We start from the raw sequence: 12,772 nt of genomic DNA, 5'->3' as shown, positions 1-12,772 counted from the left end.
TGCTTTATGTCCCCTGGTTCCTTAAGATTGTCCTGTCTTGATAGAATCAAGGATTATCTGAAGCTGGTTGGGAGCGGTGCAGAATCAACACAGGATGTGTGGATTATCGTCGAGTATGTCTGTAAGCAAATGTGCATCTGTGCTCAGCAACGTTCCCAGGGTAAATGAAGGGCAAAACTGAAAACAAGCAAGCATTAAAAGAAAAACCTAATCTGAAACACCTGAGGACATTGAAAATGTCACAGTGAAAATTGTAGATACAGTATTGTTTGTGTGCTTGTGAGTGTGCGTGAAGGCTTGTCTACTGCAGATGCATACCGGTAATTCAGCAAAAAAGAAAGAAAGAAGAGTCCCCCCCCCCCCCCCCCCCCCCCATCCATGGGGTAGGCCTACCTACAATTACAACCTCCCTGTTTCTACTTTTCTGAGTTTCTTATTTCTGTGCTTGTTGCCAATGACTACCACTTTCCATCTCTGTTAAATGACAGCTCCAATATAGTGCCAGACCTTTTCTTTTCATTACGCTCAATCACAAGTTCAACCCACTCTGCTGAATAAAAGATGCCTTCTTTCCACAAAGCCCACTTTTAGCCAAAGAGATGCCGGTCAAAAACAAATTGTTGTGTCACTTGTTTAGATCATTTATGTTGACTTACAGGAACTTGGCTTTACTTCTCTACCTGAAGCTGCCATTGATGTCTCTGTCCATTGTGTCTGGTGTTGTTGATATTATAATTTATGTGGCGTGCAATACTGTAGACCTCAAAATAACCTGACTATACATACTGTTGCTATGTGTTCTAGAGTCTGCCCAAGCTTGCCCTTGAAAGTAAAAATATATTACAGGATAAGTTGAACATTTCCATGGCAAACTTTTGCCCATCTGACCCCCACTTTCAAAGTAGTTTTAGATTTCATAAGTGACCCTCCAAGGATGGGTCATTGCCCTTAAGGTGCATTAGCACCAAAGTGCAATAATGTCACAACACTAAAGCCAGATGATAGTGGTCCTCCCGTTAAGCACATGGATTTTCTACAGGGAAAAACAAAAACTTTTTATTGTCTTAAGCCACACACTTCAAAAATACACTCCCCTCTGCAACCTCTGTCTCATGCAATCTCCAATACCATAAGTGACAAGCATGAAGGCTCTGTTATGCAAAGCGAGTCTCTGCTCCTCTGGGAGGCTCCGCACTCAGTAGCCCATGGTTCATTAGGCAACGCTGTTAACGAGTCTGCATGAATGTGATCACAGAGGTAATATAATCAAAACATTTTTTTCCCCCTATGAGTGCTGTTTTTGGTTTCAATGAGGGGCCACTGGAGGCCTCTTGCATACCTAAGGAATGAGCCTGTACATTGTTTATTTCACTCTCTCTCTCTTTTCTTTTTAGAATGAGAGAGGATAGGAGAGCCTAACGCTGCAGTATGTGATTTGGCATGAGTCAGCTCGCCACCCACTGCTGGTGCAAGACAAGGAGCAGACAAGCGATTTGACCCTGGAGAGTGATCAGAGCACCGGAATACATGGAGCCCCCACTGTCTGAGTTGAAGTTGGCCTCACTTAAATCATGGCCAGAGGCAACTGTTATGGAGACTAAGAGTTTGTGGGAAGATATGGGGGCTGATATGCAAAGAAGCATTTTATCCGACAGGGGCTAACAATTGTATGGAATTAGAGAAATGGAAAATGTCTACCCTATTATTTCAAAGGAATAAGACAATTCTGCTGCAGGGCAACAGTAATGCTTTTTGTGACTTTCTTTGCTAAGGTGAGCTACTGTTTTTAAAGTATATGCTACGTTACTAACTTACTAGGAGTATCTGTGTGGTATTTTATGCCGTGGCTCGGCAAGAGGCTATAGAGAATGGGGTTAGAAGTATATAGGGGACGGTTGTAACACAGACCCATTTTCATGCCGGAAGTTGTCGCTACCAAACTCACCGCATATGTTCCGGGAAATCCCCCTCCCGTGCACAGAAAGTTTCAGAACAATGGGCATTGGTTTTAAGGAGCTATTATAAAAAAAAAGATTATACGACTTGCAGTCGCTGTACCGCACTGTTGTGACGAAAAGAGAGTTGAGCCAGAAGGCAAAGCTCTTTGTCTACCGAGCAATCTTCGTTCCTATTCTCACCTATGGTCATGAAGTGTGGGTCATGACTGAAAGAATAAGGTCACAAATACAAGCGGCCGAAATGAGTTTTCTTCAACGGGTGGCTGGCATCTCCCTTAGAGATAGGGTGAGAAGTTCAGTCGCACGAGAGAGACTCAGAGTAGAAAAGCTGCTCCTTCGCCTGGAAAGGAGCCAGCTTAGGTGGTCCGGGCATCTGGTTAGGATGCCTCTCAGGCGTCTCCCTAGGGAGGTCCTCGATGCACGTCCCACTGGGAGGAGACCCCGGGGCAGACCGAGGCGCAGTTGGAGGAAACACATCGACTCACTGACCTTGGAACGTCTCGGAATCCCCCAGGAGGAAGTCACTAATGTTGCTCTGGAGAGGGAAGTCTGGAGCACTCTGGTGGGGCTGTTGCCCCCGCGACCCGACTACGGATAAGCGGTTGAAGATGGATGGATGGATGGAGAATAGCAGTGTTCTTCCCAGAAATTGTTCACATGGTGGAGCTTCATGTCTTCTAGGGTAGTAAGTGGAAATGTTATAAGTAGGGTAGTCATACAGTACAACCAATAAGACGGCCTAAAGGGCGAGATTGCGTGCACGCATCCGCCTGAGTGATGGCAGACTGCTGGCCGAGCATTGTGAGCTTGTAGATCAGCCATTTTCAGCACACACTTTGTACGACGAAGAATAAATCAGGCATCAGTGCTCTTCACTCACTGGGAGGGAGGGAGATTAATGTCTTTTGTTGGCCGATCATCATGTATGGACACAGGCTACCTCCTCGATGCAAACATAACAAGCTTTGGAAGCTATTTTTCGTGGCACATTATATGTTTAATCAAACAACAAGTTTACCTCCTCACTTATTGTTTGGGTCGGGAGCTTACAGTCGATGGTCGGGAGTCGGCTGTCTGTGTAGATCATGACTGATCATCGTGCAGTTTAGATATGGGCGCTGCGCTCCAGTGAAATTGTACAGCTGAGAAAGATTAGTTAATTTGTGTCGGATAAACTGCGTTCAGACCTGAATATATATTCTCCTCGGTTCGTTTGTACCGCGGCAGGTCGCGCTGCGCCTGTTTGCGCAATTATCGTCTTTGCATTGACTTTGCAGGCAGGCAGAGAGAGAGAGACATAGAGAGAGAAAGAGAGGGGATTCGATTGAGCCAAAAGAAAGTAATACTTTATTATCGCACTACTAATAGCCGCCCAGCGCCCGTGCCTCAGTGTTGAGACGGCGTAAAAATAAATAAATAAACGGATCGTTTTTCTTTCTTTTTTTTGCACATTTCCAAGTATCACCGGTGCGACCTCATTACATTTTAAGTATCACCATAAGAAATTAAGTCGCATATGCGACCTAATAGGTCGCACGCTGGAGCCCTGGTTGTGTGGTGGAGCCTATCATCTAGCTGCGTTCTGACATTGTTGTGATGAGATTGCTCTTGTAATCCATTCTTCTGCTATATATTTACTGCACACACGTGCTGTTTAGCACTATGTGATTCAATCTTTGTAACTTTATTATTGCCATTGAAAAAAATGCTGCTGTGATGATACGACGATGATGATGAAGAATAAGCGCACGTCGTCGTCGCGGTAAAATCCGTCTTTATATAATTGGCTCAGTTATCAAACCATGACATTGTTGTCAAAAACTCAAACACTGATTCAGATTGTAAGTGTAGTGCAATTCTTAAGACAAAGACAGAGTTTGCAAACTAAAGTAGCATAAACACACCAGCGCCATAACAAACGTCCTGAGGTATTTTGTTTCTCCCCGAGTTCTGTCGGTAAGGCTCAAGGCTTTTGTCACATGATAGCGCAGCTGATTCCCAGCATTGCATTAGGGGTAAAAAGTACCACGTGTATATAGCAATAATATTACTATTATTATTATTATTAATAAACCATAGAATGAATTAACAGGTTACATGCAGGCATCACTTTAGGGGTAAAGATGTACCTTTGCACATAATAATAATCCATAGTATTAATTAACAGGTTGCCATTCCCTTAAGGTTTACAGGTTAAACAGTTCATATTCTTATTTTTACAGGTTAAACACTTAACCATAAACATCCCCTCTTTGAATGTTTTTGTATTTATTTGTTTTGCTATGTAGCCTACGGCAAATATCGGATCGGCAAATATCGGATATCGGGAAATTTCAAAATGAATATATCGGATCGGATCGGAATTGAAAAATCAGTATCGTTGCATCTCTAGTTCCACATGTTCTTTCTTTTATTGTTTAAAAAGGGACAGTAGGATACAATATGGGAATAATAAATAGGTTAAAAGCATGAAAGAGCAGAGTACAGTACATGTTTGCTACAGCAGAGAAAAGTCTCTCAAGTGGTTTTACATGTAGGACTGTCTCTACGGATCTTTTTGACATTTGAAACATGGGTGCCTAACCTGTGTTTCCCAGCATTTCCCCCTCATGGCACGCACGCAAAGAGTCACGCTACGTGGGTGAGAGCTTCTATTTCTTACCTGTCAGTCAAGGACATGGGCAAAGGTCACATGCTGCAGAAGGTTAAAGAGGGCTCACTTAGCCCATTAAGATTTGAGGCCGATTCTACAAATGTTTTCTGGAAAGTGGTGCTTAAACATTCCTTTGCTAAAACACAGGTGCGCTTCCTCTGTAAACTGCCCTTGGCTAAGGCAGTGGGTGCTCAGCTTTACTTTGAAAATGACATAAACCAACTAAGTGGAAAAAGCGGCACCAAAATAAAAGAAGCAAGACTGGCTCAGATTACGGAAAACACAGCCTTCGTCAGAGCAGATTAAAAAATGACTTTTTTATTGTGAGTTTATCCTTGAGGTGTTATTTTCTGTGAAAAGCATGCATACCGTGCATTTTCTTTTAACATCACGTCTAAAGAATTCTAATCAAATCAACCATTGGCCACCCACGATAGAGGGTATGCGCATGACATCATCATCATACCGGAAGTTATGCGGGAACACCTACTGAGTGCCAAAAAACTACTTTCTGGCCTTGACAGACCATACATCAAAACAGAAAAGTCCTATCTGATTGCATTAAACAACGTTAAACAACGTAAAACACACTTTGACACTCAAATTGCCACTCACTTTATGCATGCACATACCCTATACAGTATATCTTAGAATGTATAGTTGGTGGATTTCTATGAAATGTCCTGAGTATTCATGCTTCCTGGAATGACCCCATGACCTTTCCCACACGGTCCTCCTCATTCCAAAATGTATACTTTGCAGTGCAAACAAACTATAATCTAATGGGCCATGAAACAAAAAAAGTAAAACAAAATAAGATATCTTGTTTGTTACTACCTGTGGGTGGGTGGCCTATAGGATCAGCATGACCTTTAGGGGTCACGAGAGGGCCTTTAAAAAAAATCATGCTTTTGTTGAAAACGGCTTTGCTCTCAATAAATCCGTAAAAAAGAACACCAACTCGGACCATTTATTATCAGTGTCGAAAGGTGAGAATCAGGTCTGACACAGCATCAATTCATAGGGTCTTTATTGACGATTATGTCAGAAGTTATTCTCTCGATTTTAGGAGAAAGGTTATATGTCCTGAAATGGCCTTTTGACTAAAGGGCACACACATCGTGCCTGATAAAGCCTACATTCCTAAACTGAATACTGAATACTTTTTTGGAGTCTCTCCACTCCACTCCTTACTTTGTTCTCTTTTTTGATATATTAACTTACTTGACCTTTAAATGTATGTATTTGTCTCTAACTCATTAAAACCGGAGAAACATTGTCATTTTAGATCTTTTTGCGTTGGCTATATAAAAATAAATACAAAGATTTACAAGCTCTGCGCATCACTCCGCGCTGCCAACTTGTACATCTGCTTTTTTAGAACATAAAAAAATATATATGATTAAAAGAAAAGTGTGTGTGAGAACTACTGATTATGAAGGAATTATAGAATTGGAATTCAGGTCTAAATGGGTTATATAAATAAATAAATACATACATAAAAAAATAGTAGAGCTGCAGCGATTGAAGGTGCAGGTATATATGTGTAGCATCCGGGAGCCGAGATAAGTACCTCAGAGCGACAGGCAGAGAGACAGGTAGGCAGACAGGGAGACAGCTTAGCGGGGGGATGCACCAGAGTACCGTTATCAGCCCGCTCCCATGGAGAAGAGGAGACAGCAGATAATGCCAAGCAGCTCTACTGCATACTGCACACACGCGCACGTGTGCGTGTGCGTGTGCGTGCGCGTGCGTGTGTGTGTGGTAGTAGTAGTAGTAGAAGTAGTTTGTAGGGCTGGAGTGTTGCATGCTGAAAATAATCTGCAAGCATTATTAATTTTATTTTACACTGTGTAAGCAAGACATTTAAAAAAAGCAACAGAAAAATAAATAAATGGAATATCTTTTTTTAAATATTATAAATACGTACATGGAAGTGTTTAATTGTTACCAAATAACCAGGGAGAGCGTCTGTTAGACAGACTTCACAATATGCATCATTGGCCAAGGAATACAGTATGTTCCAATTCTTTCACAGATTGTTTTGTTTTACTTTTTTTTTTGAGTTTGTTGACGGCGAGCCGGTAAAGGGAGGAGCACTGATTAAATGGAATACATTTTCACTTACTTCATTGTCTTTTCTCACATACTGTAGGTAGTGTAAGTGATTTTGTGTTTGTTCAGTAACAGGAGCCTCCATGTATCTCCAGCTTTTTATTATACAGAAAATGCATTTTCAGGTCGGGATACCAATTTTATCCAATCAGGATAGAGAACTCAGTCAGGATAGCGATTAAACAGGTGTAATTGGAAGTGATGACACAAACCAATTAGCCGTCTTCCTGCCATTGCCGAAGCCCTTCGGCAATTGAAGCATTAATTTGATATTAACGCTTGCTGCCATTGCCGAAGCCCTTCGGCAATTGCTCTTTTATAGTGCTTATGATTGATCAAGCCATAATGCTACTCACGTTAGCCGGTTAGCTAGCACTGTTGTTAGCACTGCACTGGATCGTTCATATTAATTCACCGTCGCCATAAGAATCCATTCTATCCGTTTCTTTCAATCGCCTGTATCTCCTATTCATTGTCCCAGATGGCATTTTTGGTCAAAACAGCGTTTCTTTGACGGCACGAGCCGACGTTGTGGAGTGCTAAAATGTACCGGCATGATTCGATCATGTAAACAAAGGTTGTCTTGGCAACGTAAAGCTGGCAGGGATAAGCTCACTTCCGGTTGAGGCAAAATGTGGCTTTTCAAAATAAGAGCTCAAATTAAAAAAATGCTGGCATGAATTAGGTCCTAATTTCTCAATAAATGGCAGCAGTAAAAGGGTTAGCAGACAAAATTGTAACTGGAACAAAATTAAGCTGATAAATGGCTACTCTCTCCTTATGGGCTGAGATTTCGTCACCTACCTGAAAATGTATTTTCTGATTATTAAAGAGCTGGAGAGACAGCTGGGAGACTCCTGTTACTGAACAAATATTCTATGGCAATGATTACTATGTCAGAATATGGTTATTTGTTTAGCTATACATAGCTGCCATGTTGGATACGATATAAATCAACCTCTACAGTCACACTGGAAACAAAGGATCAGGTGACAGATCCAAATTGGAAATACTACAGTACATTTTAAAAATACCTCATAATTGTACTCAAGTACAGTATACTGAGGCCTTAATTACCACATCACAATGTTTCCCACAGTGGTGTAAACTAACTATAACAACATTTACTCAGGTTCTGTACTTGAGTACAATTATGAAGTATTTTTTAAATGTACTGTAGTATTTCCAATTTGCAGTACTTTTACTTCTACACCACCACATATTATGAATGCAAATATTATAAAGATCGAAACACCATACAAGCTGCGAGATTGTAGACCTGCTATTTTCAAAAGGCATTTGAAAAAGTTGCGAACTGGGACATTTGGCATTTCTACTTTTGGTATTTTAGGTACATTTTGATACCAATACTTTTGTACCTTTACTTAAGTATATTTTGAATCTGGTACTGTTTACTTGTAAGTATATGCAGTATTGAAACTTTTAATTAAGTAAGTGAGGCCTAATCTGTTTGTAGGCAGTCACGCATTTGAAACATTATATTGTCAGAAATATTTTTCAAAAACCTTTACAAATATTAGAAAATAAGATCTACAAGCTCACAAAGTGACATGCTGTGAGCTCACAGATGGGCTATTTGTGTTGTGGGGGCTCTCAGCTTTTGTCAGATAGCAATTATATGTCTTGCTGCTCAGTGGGAACAAGAGATAAACAGTCAGATCCACTGAATGAGGAAGAAATAGACGTGAACTCAACAAAACTGCACTAAACAGGCTTGAGCATCCTGGAAATCATGTTGGCAGTAATCATACTTCTTCATCCAATGCAGGTCAGCGGAAAAGGATAATTTTTTTCCTCCAAGCCAAAATCTGGGCCGTGAGCCATATCGTTTCTCCGCTGTTGTTCATCCACTGTCCTCTTTTGAAGGCAGCCAGAAGGTTGCACTCCAGCGCGGCAGAGCTCAAGTGGGTTTGGAGACAGAGCAACCCAGTAGGGTCTGAGGACAAAGCCAAGTTGTGATGTGTTACTGTGGATATCACAGGGATGGATGAGCGAGGGGAGCATCCTCACTTCAACTCTGCCTTCCTGGCGTGGTGCAATGACAGCACACTGACAACAGGTGGCAGTGATGTGCCTCTGTGATTGCACTCACTCACTGTACAGTACATCAAGAAACTTTGTATTTGTAGCTACTACTAGGCTATATGAATGAACACAGCACAGCCCAGTGAGCCCACTCCGTTACAACACCACCCAAACCTCTAACAGTCATTTTGTTTGAACCCCAACCACTCCTAACTCTATTTTAACCACCCCCCCCCCTCCCAAAAAAAAGCCCTATAAAAATGTAACCCCTCACCCTAACACTGAACCTAAAGCCTAAATAACTCTCTCACCTCAATCCTGACTAATCACACACACTTTCAATGCACTTTGTTAAATGTGTCATATAATCCCATATGGGATGGGCCAAAGGGGCATGACACGAAAATAAATATTTCATTAATTCATTCACACACACACACACACACACACACACACACACACACACACACACACACACACACACACACACACACACACACACACACACACACACACACACACACACACACACACACACACACACACACACACACACACACACACACACACACACACACACACACACACACACACACACACACACAAATACTATGGTAATTCTATTGGGTGCGTGTGCACATCAAGCTCCATGGAGCCGTGGTGTCTTTAACCCATTGCCTGGGCGGAACCGTGCCAGCCAGGGACTTGGCCCCTCCAGCTGGCTGTATCCATATCCAAGCAGCCGTGACAGCACAGAGATTTAGAGGATTGTGGGCAAAGAGACGGACACAAGGCTCATTGACCGGGGGAGATTGGTTGCACCCCGAGAGGGAGGCAAGAGGTCCTGTTTAACCCCTAATCCTCTGGCTTCCTCTTCCACAAACACAGAGTGAGTGTTTACAGGGAGAATCCCCTTGTGAATATAGCCCCCACCTACCTGACAGCAATAAATACATGTCTACAACCTTTCTGCTTCTATATACACAAGAACAAACACTCGGATATACACGTGCTAAGCGCAGAGCACGTACTCCTGTGTCACACGTACGAGCTCTTGCACAAATTGAAATGTCAAAAACGCTGTGAAGAGGCAGAGAGTGATGAGGGAACAATGTGCTGTCGTTGACGGAGTGACAGAAAGCTCTGATTTCCTGGACACAGTTGGATGGCTCTCGGGTTTTTGTGCAGAGTGTGGAACTGTAAATATTTGTACACTAGACACACAAAGACACAAACAATTTTAGCATTGCTATAGTTGTGAGGACCCAGCCTCGACTTATAGCGAGTGCATCCATCTCCAATCCTAATCCAAACACTAACCTCCAGACATAATTGAAATGATAACCTAGTCCCAGACCACAATGAACATCCCTACACTTTAGGCTAAACTTACTCCCAAGCCTGGGAGTAAGTAAGGATTTGTTTCATGACTATTGTAATTATGTCATGAAAACACACAACATATTAAAACATGACACAATGAGGGGTGTATCAATAACACTTTTCATGACATTCATGATGAGTACAAGTGCTTTATTATTTTCTAATTTCTTAGAAAACCTAAGTTTTCCAAGTGCAGCAATTGTAACCATTTCTTTCTTTTTTTGCATTTTCTCTAAAAAGCACTGTATACTGAGTGGATTTGAGGTAGCAGACACATTTCCTTAAATGATACTGCTCAATCATTACATATGGCCTTACAGTTTTTTAACCACGAATTACCAATTAAAAATGTGCCCATCCCTTTGGGTTATGGGACCTAATAACAATAAACAACTGTCGAGTCCCTCCAGGTTATGGGAATGATAACACTTATAAAAAGTTGCTGCTAAAGTTGTTTAAGCAGCAAAATGCTACACAGTGCACCCATGGTAAAAGTCTGCAACATTTTGGACACAAGGAATGGGATGAAGGAAAACTCTACAGCACCTATTCCATATAAGATAGATACCAAATATGGCAGACACGGAATAGTAGACAATTCTCATGCCCTAAGCTGCCAAATATCAGAGCATGTATTGTACACTCATGCAACCATGTAGAAGTTGTTGGTATTTAATTATTTTACAGCTGAAGAAAGTATTTCATGTACTACACACATGTGCGCAACTGCGCACGCACACACGCACACACACACACACACACACACACACACACACACACACACACACACACACACACACACACACACACGGACGGACGGAGTGCAAAACATACTCTCTCCCCATGCCTTCTGCCTGGTGGAGACAATAACATTATTTGCCAGTACAAATCATTTCATATCAGCACGCTCTGTCCACGAAGAGAACACTCTCTTCCCTTCATCTTTCCATCATCTTGGTGGAAATGGTTTTGTGAGTCATCCAAATCCAATCAACCAGTAATTTATGTCACTGTCGGGTAGAAGAAAAATATTTAAACAATAGCTTGTGACAAAATAATAACTACGTTGGATCTATTGGAGAACAGGTTCCCTCTTCCCCCACTTCCTTAAAAGTATTTTTTTGGACATACGCGGTTTTCACCGGAAAGCGACAAATGGCTGCTATCAAAGAGGTTGAATCTCTACTAATCAAAAATACTTCTGAAGGAGGCAGGTGGTTAGAGAGGAAGTGAGGGGGTGTTTCTGACTAATCTCTTATCTTTCTTTCGTTAATTTGGAGTTGCCCCCCTCTGCATCTTGAAATCACTGGTTCTTATTGGGGCCCGGTGAATCCCAGTGGTCCTTAAGGGGGTCCCCAACAGAATAAGGAAGCTTCAAACAACTTTAACCCTATTTAAAAGTTCACTTTTTTTTGTAAACTAGAGTTCGGGCAGCTGGACGACGATTATGCCCCTGCCTATAACTGCCCTCACATGATTGGACAATATACGGTTATACAGTATATCAATATATGTATATCACAAGTAAGACGCGCAAACGCGGGAAGCGAACGCAGCTCGTGTGTGTGTGGTTGTGAGTGTGTGTGTGTGTGTGTGTGTGTGTGTGTGTGTGCGTGCTACAGCTGCGCCCTGTGTGTGTGTGTGTGTGTGTGTGCTACAGCTGCGCCCTCTGGTGGCGGGCGGGTGGTGTAACAGCGGGACAGACAGACAGACACACACACAGACATTCAGCCCTTGCTGTCATAGTAAGTGGCTCACTGCGTTCGCAAATATATGTGTATATGTCCTGCCCTCTTCTGATTGGACAATATTCCTATAGAGGCAACCACACACTCGCAATTCCCCAGGATTGCATCTTTCTACTTACATTTTGAACGTATTTAATAACACAAATCTTCTCGTATGGGTGTCACTGGCACAAATTCTTTTCAGATGGGGGTATGCGACCAAACACATTTGAGAACACATTTTTGAGAAGCAGTGCTTTGTTTAAATCACTGCCAGAGTGTTGATGATGAGGTGTGTTTGTGTGATGGACCAAATGCTGTCTCTGGTCCTCTGCCTGCATCAATGAGATAATGCGTGTCGCGTCACGTGCGATGTGACATCCATCATGCAGTATTCACACACACTGTAGGCAATTTTGCTCTTACTTTCATACTATCACACTACTCTCTGATCTTGAACTGTTCCGACACAAATTCCATACCAGTCATACCCGCGCGTTCCTCCCACGTCCACTGATCACATCAGATTGTGATTACAGGGCCTGTGGTGTCGTTTTTATGACCAGCACAAAGGTCAACTGTGCTATTCCAGGGATCGCACGCACACATGCACACGGTTTCCACTGAGGCAGTGCCCTCACGTCCCCTCTCTCATTGGAATGAATAGACCAACCTGCTTTCGGTCTCCTAAACAGGCCCACTTCACATAGATAGGGGAAGTAAACCGGAGATGGCATGTCTTGCTATTACCGTCTTGGGCATGGCTTCCATATGAATCTCAGACTTCATGTGACATTGTCAGTCTATGACGTATCTATGACGACGTATATCTCTGCTGTTGAGAAGAACCACCACAAGTACAAAATGTAAATTTTTCAGGAAAGGACGAA

The sequence above is a fragment of the Protomyctophum parallelum genome, assembly GCF_964188405.1.
Source record: "Protomyctophum parallelum genome assembly, chromosome: 3".
Lineage (NCBI taxonomy): Eukaryota > Metazoa > Chordata > Actinopteri > Myctophiformes > Myctophidae > Protomyctophum > Protomyctophum parallelum.
Note: the sequence above shows the minus strand (reverse complement) of the source record.